We start from the raw sequence: 7,409 nt of genomic DNA, 5'->3' as shown, positions 1-7,409 counted from the left end.
TTGTATATGGAAAATTAGCTTTGCTCAGTGGTAAAACCCCAAAATCCACATTAAGATCATCCTGTAGACATTCTTTAAGGCTTTATCTATGATCTGTCAGCAGCGGACTAATGCATTGACCCTGAAATGGTAATCTTATAAATGGAACTAGGCAAATATTTCTTCTTGACTTATAGCAGCACCAGGTAATTCAGCGAGCTATCGAATGACTGCTGAGACAAGGAATGCAGGTACAATAGGATGAGTTACAAACGCACACTCAGACAAACACACACAGACAAAGACACAATTTTAACGACTAACATATGAGAGGAGCTGGGAAAAAGTGAGAGGGGCTTAAGTTGAAACGTCTGTGAGAACAATGTCATTTTGCTTCTATTCTCCAAGACAGACACCACAGACTTGTGCAGTGGAGCAGGAGGACACACACACACACGCACACACACACACACCCAGGATGGCTGTCAGGGTTTTAAAACTCATGGAATCAAGTGGGATCCAAGCCCAAACGAGAACAATGACAGGCCTTAGTGTGTGTATAGGCGTGCACACATGCATCATCCGTGTGTGTTTGTTTCTAATCAGTGCATACTAATGCCGGTGGAGAGCAGGCCCTCTTTCTTTACGCCGGGACTCTGTGCCTTCTCCTCCATAAACTCTCACGGCAGTGAAAAGAGGAGAGCATTTAAACCAAGGCAACGAGGACAACAGGCTCCTCATTGAGGTCACCAAACAGTGTGGATGGGGAGGGAGCACATTCAGCGGCGAGTGGGCCTTGAACAAGGGACTGAATGGCCTGATGGATCATTAGCTACACCGTGCCTGAGAGAGGAGACGGAAGAACCTGACAAATAGATCCACTGCTACGAAACCAAAGATGCAGATGAGGGTTAAGCCAATTCAACTTCTCCACCTCTTAATTTGGGAAATAAAGTCGAACCAATATGTTGGCACACATGTCCGCATACATGCAATACAGAGATTACCATACATGTGTACACATACGTGATGAGCTGACCTGTGCTATTTGCCATTTTAGTGATAACATAGAATTAAAAAAAAAAAACATTTATAGTGAGGCCTAACCAAACTAAAATTTAGGGGCCAAGAATGGCTCATCAAAAGGTTAAATATGGCCTTTTGAAAAGTTTTTAAAAATCATTTACACACTAAAATAGGATATTAGAAATACTTATATTTAATCTTTTTTTTTTGTACTTCTCTGAATATATTTTTGTATCTCAAAGAAAGCTAATGGCTGAAGCTGTCACTGAGTCAGTCAAAGTCTAACAATGACAAACATTAAAGCAAAGACAGGCACCATCCCACTGATATTTATTGGTCAGACGTTTGAATGAAAACTGTGTGACTTCCTCTTTTGAGGATGATATGTAATGTAATAGATGCACTTAAAATAATTTTGTCCACTATATATATATATATATATATATATATATATACATTTATATACTCTATATAATGCAACATCTCATGTATTTGCTGCTTTTCCCAAAAAGTGGAATTTCTTCATTCACAAGTTTAATCAGTGTTAAGTCTGGACTGTGAGAACAAGAAACGCTGCATCTGCGCTGAAACAATGGACCCATCAATGGCCGACCTCGGCATCTTTCTAGTATGCACCAAACAAACAATTAGCTTTGTTGTAGTGTAATTGACTGGCAGCACCGGGTGGCATTTACATTCGCCCGCTGTTGCCACCCTGCCATTCGGCAAGCTGGGATGAAAAAGAAAAGGTCCAATATGAGGGTGGAAGGTTGGCCACATCGCTATCGCTGGAAGACACTTTTTTTTTTTTCATTAAATGGTGGCAAACTTCCAAGCTGAAGCTCTTCTTTAAATGCAGGGCTGTGACGGAAGGAGGAAAAGGAGGGTGGAGTGAGGACGAGACTATAGATTGCATTATGCACGTTTTCTCATTCATTGTAGTGGTGGGAAGGAGGAGAGGGTAAAGGCTGGGAGGGCTGGGAGAGACAAACCAATGGCATTCCGTCATTGTAGTCCTCCTCCTACACACACACTCGCATACACACACAGGGGGCAGTCTGGGAGTGAGCCGCTATAGGCTAATGAGGTGACACTCACCGTCTGGAGACTAGCCAAAACAGTCCATTAACTCCTAGCCAGTAGTTAAGAGGAGAAGAAGGAGAAAGGTGGTGGTGGGGTGGAGAAAAAGAAGAGGCGGATGAAGCAGGGAGGGGCTGGAGGGAGCAAGCGGGTGAGGTGGGCGGCTGGCCGATTGGCGGGTGGGTGGAGCATGTGAGGGTAGAGGGGAGAGAAAGAAAAAGTCTGAAGTCTTTCAGGATGTACGGGTGGGGGGTATTTCTACAGTTTTGTACTTGTGAATGAATCAGCGGGATAGCTGGTGGGGTGGGGTGGTGTTCGGGGGGCCGTGCACGAGCGTTCACTGTCGGCGATTATGCTCTTGTGGAGGCAGCTCTTGAGGAAAAGTAAGCCAGTATGTGTGTGTGACGGAACAGAGGTGGTGGGGTGGGCGGTAGATGCCACGAAAAAGAAAAGGACAAGGGAGATAGATCCAAAACCCCCCAGCCAGGCAGACAGACCTTTGACAGAGGAGCTCTGTGATTCATGTCTTTCATCTTCAGAACCCCCCTATCCACTCGGATAATTATGAGACAAATGCAGCGGACCCCTGCTGCTTGAGTGGCAATGGGCATGGGAGGACAGAAACACAGAGAGAGGGTTCAAACCTGCACGTCTCGACTGGTCCAGAAGGAGGGGGGACAGAGGGAATGTTAGCTGCTGGGGGGTGTTTAGAGGTCTGGGAATTTCCCGACTCTCCCAAGAGAGACAAGTTGGCCCACAGATCATAGTTCAGGGACAGCCTGGTTGTGATACTCACAAGGCTTGACTGCTCTTAACCACTGGTTTTCTTTCAGCTCCCACACAGTCCCAAGGACACACTATGAATTAATACTGCATTGTTTGGCTCTCCTAGGTACTTTTTTTTTTTTTTTTTTAAAGTCATCTGAAAATGTTATTGCATCTGCCGTTTGCTTGTCGTTTAATTAATGCTGTTCTGGTCCACACTGATAAGGCAGCACAGTTAGCCACAGCAACAGTACTAATATTTTTATCATTAACCAGCCACACAATTAGCCTGGCAGACCCACGCCTGCAGCCAACTGCAATTGATCAGAGTAAAGCACTTTGAATTTAAGAAACTTATGTCAACTGGTTAAAATAGAAAACAAAAACATCAAGAAATAAAAATCATGAGAATGAGAATAGGAATTTCTTAAAAAGTTTTTCAATGAAATGGACGCCTACATGACAAGACACTGTGGACTGGGGAAAAGTATGTGGTTTCACTACTTAGTGTATCTGGATGCAGGATCACAAAGAATTTAGACGCATTGCAACTAACGGTTAAATAATGTTAGAAGGAGTCATACGTTAAGAAGAAAACATTTAATGTGAAACTCCTTAAGTTTGTTGCAGTAATCTCTTAATTAAGTAGTGCTTGACAAACACTTGAAAGTCTTGTCCTGTCTATGACAGGTTCAATTGCCTGTCCAAAAGAACGATTTGAGTTGTAATCCCACAACTTTACTGCATATGGAACATTAAACATGTTTTTCTTTCTTTTTTTCTAATTTCAGTTACAGAAGCACGCAATTAAACATTAACAGAGGCCTGCGTAATGTTGCGTCTTTGAGTTCTCTGCCAGTGATGTGTCAGTGACTGTCAGCGCTTACAAGGGCGTCTAGCCTCAGCCAAGAGGAGTTCCCACTGGCTGAGCAGCAGGCCAAGCCAGGGAGACTGGGTGCTCCCTCAGAGGGCAAAATGGCTCTCCTCCAGCTGGGAGTGAGGCTACAGAAGAACCCTGCCACCCATTGCCACTGTTTGCACTCTGAGCTCTGCCAAGAGAGCAAAAAAAAAAAAACACACACACACACACGCCCACACACACCTTAAACTTGGGACGTGGAAGGAATTATCCGATCATAGAATGCCACCACATCTAAGACCAGATCTTGGCCCAAAACAGACAAAGAAAACAACGTGTGCACTCATTCAGACGATTTTGCTGGCACTGCTCCCCTGGAACGGGACATAGGGTGGGGAAGGGGGAGAAGATGTGTCATTACAAGCATAAAAACAGACTACTGACATTGCCAACAGATGTCGAGCCAGTTTATTTTTTGCCATTACAACTCCAGTAGGGAATGAAGCAGCAGGTGGAAAAGACGCAGTCCTGTAGTTTTTCTTCTTTAGCATCCAGACGATCTGTGCTGCTGAATCATCAATTGCCATGCTATGTTCTTTTCAAATACATCATGGGAATAAGGCTGGGTGTCAAACCTTAATCCTTTTGAGTACCTCATCTGTAACTGTCAAATAGAGAGCCTGACATTTAATTTCTAGTTTAGTTTAATCTAGTTTAGTTAGACATCTAGTTTGTTTGCTCTGGTAATTACCAACATCAAGGAGGCGGATTTGAGGCTCTTTGAGGCTCAAATGTCTGTCTGTCTGTCCATTTGCACCATAATGAAATAAGACTGACCACAATAATACATTTTAAAAAATGCATTGGGTTACATTGATGAAGTAATGTAAAGTCATATTAGGGCCATGACAATAAAAACGTGTTTTAACCATTTAGGATATAAGAGGTTCAAATGGGAAAGAGATGCTTGTTGGTGGGTTTACAGTTTACAGTCAGCCGCATGGCCAGTAAAACCCCTCCTTTTCTGTTAATGAGCCCGGAGACATGGCTTTCAGAGGCCCCCAGCCGGAGCTGGACCAAATCAAAGCATCCACAGGGATTGAGGCTCCGAGCCAAAAGGTTTACTTGAGGGAAAGGAGTTTGGTCGCTTCACTGGCACAAGACCAAGGAGAGAAGCTTTTAGAGCAACAATAGGGAAATTATTGGAGTAATTTGACTAGAACCACAATTCTGTTTTATAATTATTGTGGTTCTCGTGGTTCTATTCCAGGTAAGTGCCATTTTGGTGAGCCACAGTCAGGAGCAGCAGAGTTTTCCAGACACCGCATCATGAAACAGGTTTCTCACATAACTCAAGGGAAAGTGACTGCTGCAAGGTCAGAACGTTGGCTTGGCAGACATCCAGAGACAGTGGAGCTCCTCTGCTCCTTGTGGACCCTTCCATTGTCTGGAGATATCCAGAATAGAGCAGAGAAGACATCTATGGTCCTGGTTGTTGTAGGTCCCAAAAGCACAATTTGGGCACACGCATCAAGAGACTCAATTCAGTCAACAGCTCCTCACTAACCACAATAAAGCACCAGATAATCATGACAAAAGATCTTGGGCTTACAAGAGATCAAAATGCAAATCTGATCTCTCAGGGTTAGCAGAGTATTCCCTTTGCCCTGCCACAAGTGTCTGATTTATTAATCATAATAAAGTGCAGACTAAGGGTGATATTCACCACCAAAACGAGAAAGACACAGAGAGAAACTATTTGATATTCTGACAGAAAAAAACAGAGCAAATCTGTTCTGTGCTACTAAGGCCTGCTGAGGCAGCCCCCTCTGCCACTGCAGCAATAACAACATGTGGTTTGGCTGCACAGCACCAGTTTACAGTGGGAAGAGAAGGGGCGCTAAATTAATTTCAGATTCTGTGGGAGAGTCATAAACAAAGCACGACATCCAGAGAGGGAGCTGCAGTGTTTGGTCACAATTTTAGAAAACACTTTATCAGCATCTCCTGAGAGTTTTTGGAAAATTATTATTAGAAATAATACAAACATAATTTGCATTGTTCTGGTAGCAGGCATGGCATGTATTTTGAAAGGAGAATCACAGTCTATCGCAGTTATTTTGGAGGAGAATACGAGAATAATAGTTTTTTCTCACCAAATTTATTTTGGTCCTGATCTTAATAGATTAAAACCGACATGACAGATTGCTGTTTGTTTTCAGCTAGAGAGAAAACTTTGGTTTAATGAGTAAATTCTTGGCCTGAGCATGTTAAAAAGGGAAGGCTTTTTTTTATTAATGTCAGTTTAAGTAGGGCTGTCCTCAGAGGTCTGATTCGGCCTTTCTCACGAGGCTCCCGAACCATAATCTCTTGAAATATTTGTACAGATGACGGCAGCACTTGGCTGTTTTGACATGGAGCAGCATAAGCAAGATCTTGCACTCACTTTTTCCATCACTTTTCTGTTCAGGAACAGGAATTCCCCCTCTTCCCGCTTTTCCCCACAAGCTACTCACACATCTCTAACCAGCCCAGCGTATAACCCTCCCAGCAGTCCTTCCTCCACTTCCTCAGCCTGCTAGGATTTGTCCAATCAGGGCAACACGGTGGGGGCCTTTACAACCCGCTTCACAGCTAGCTCCTGCAGTCTATGCTTTCCACTCATTCAAGCATATTGTTTTCACTCTATCAGAGATGCCAAAATATGTTCACCAAGATCAGAGGTGGATCACAGATGCTGGAGGTGTTATGAGGAGTTTGTCTCCCTGGTCTGCTTGGTTCAGTGTGTTTGGATAAAATGATACGATTTATGGTACAGAAACTGTTTAGCCAAAAATCCTAGGACAAGTTACTGTTGTGTGAGTAGAATCTGTTCAAGGGCCGTAAAACATTCTGACATTAAATGTGCTGTTGCATCATGAGAACTAAAAAATTCAAAGGTCCATCTCTGCAGCTGTTTTGCTAGATCTAACCTACTGACAAACACATCACTGCTGTTTGTTTTTTTTTTTTTTTATTTCCTTTTTCCTAAGTACATGCTTGAATGTGCATGTCTCTCTGCAGACAATGCCGACACAAAAGTCTACTGACACTCACGGGTTGGCAGCCCTGCAGGAATCTCTTCCCAATTGGTGCCGTGGGGCTCCTTCCAAGCCACTTGAACTTGGCAGGGTTTACCTGGAAGAGCCTACCCGTACGCCTGCACACGCTCTCCATCTCAGCCAAGACAGGAGGCCTCAATGTAAACTACGGCAGCTGAAGTCAGCCACAGGAAGAAGGAGGTGGTAAGTGCTTTCTTGTCAGTGTTTTCTTGTTGAGCTGGTTGAGCTTCTTTTTAACTGTTATAATGGAATAACAGATTAGTGTCCAATTTTAGCAGTTGGGCGAAACATTCTAATACTGTTTTGGATTATTATCCTAGAATCTTTTCTTTCTGTGAGGGAGGAAGGGAAGCGCATTAGAGAGTTCATACAGTACATGCGTTACAGTACCTTTAACAAAGGAGAGAATTGTGCATACAAGGTGACTTTTTTATCAATTGAGAGAGAATTACACAGATCGTATGACACCATATGGAATTCTTTTTACACATAATGTATTTCCTTTGCAGGCACTGTGAAAGACGAGGCCTACAGGGAGTCCTCTTTAGGAGGAGAGGGGGGGGGGGCGCTGTATGTATGGCGTGGGGGGGGGGGAGAGG

General features: G+C 43.6%; 1 protein-coding gene and 1 long non-coding RNA gene across 4 annotated transcripts in view; one reads left to right on the top strand and one right to left on the bottom strand.

Annotated features, from left to right (window-relative positions):
• LOC103390288 (nuclear factor 1 B-type) overlaps positions 1–7,409 on the bottom strand; it is a 59,042-nt gene that overhangs the window by 26,217 nt on the left and 25,416 nt on the right. The window lies entirely within an intron of this gene.
• LOC112487089 (uncharacterized) overlaps positions 4,125–7,409 on the top strand; it is a 14,198-nt gene continuing 10,913 nt past the window's right edge. The window contains exon 1 of the long non-coding RNA XR_003049822.1: positions 4,125–6,993. This is a non-coding gene — a long non-coding RNA (uncharacterized LOC112487089). The remainder of the gene's footprint in view (positions 6,994–7,409) is intronic.

The sequence above is a fragment of the Cynoglossus semilaevis genome, chromosome 1, assembly GCF_000523025.1.
Source record: "Cynoglossus semilaevis isolate Cse_v1.0 chromosome 1, Cse_v1.0, whole genome shotgun sequence".
Lineage (NCBI taxonomy): Eukaryota > Metazoa > Chordata > Actinopteri > Pleuronectiformes > Cynoglossidae > Cynoglossus > Cynoglossus semilaevis.
This window is presented reverse-complemented; position numbering and strand designations above follow the sequence as displayed.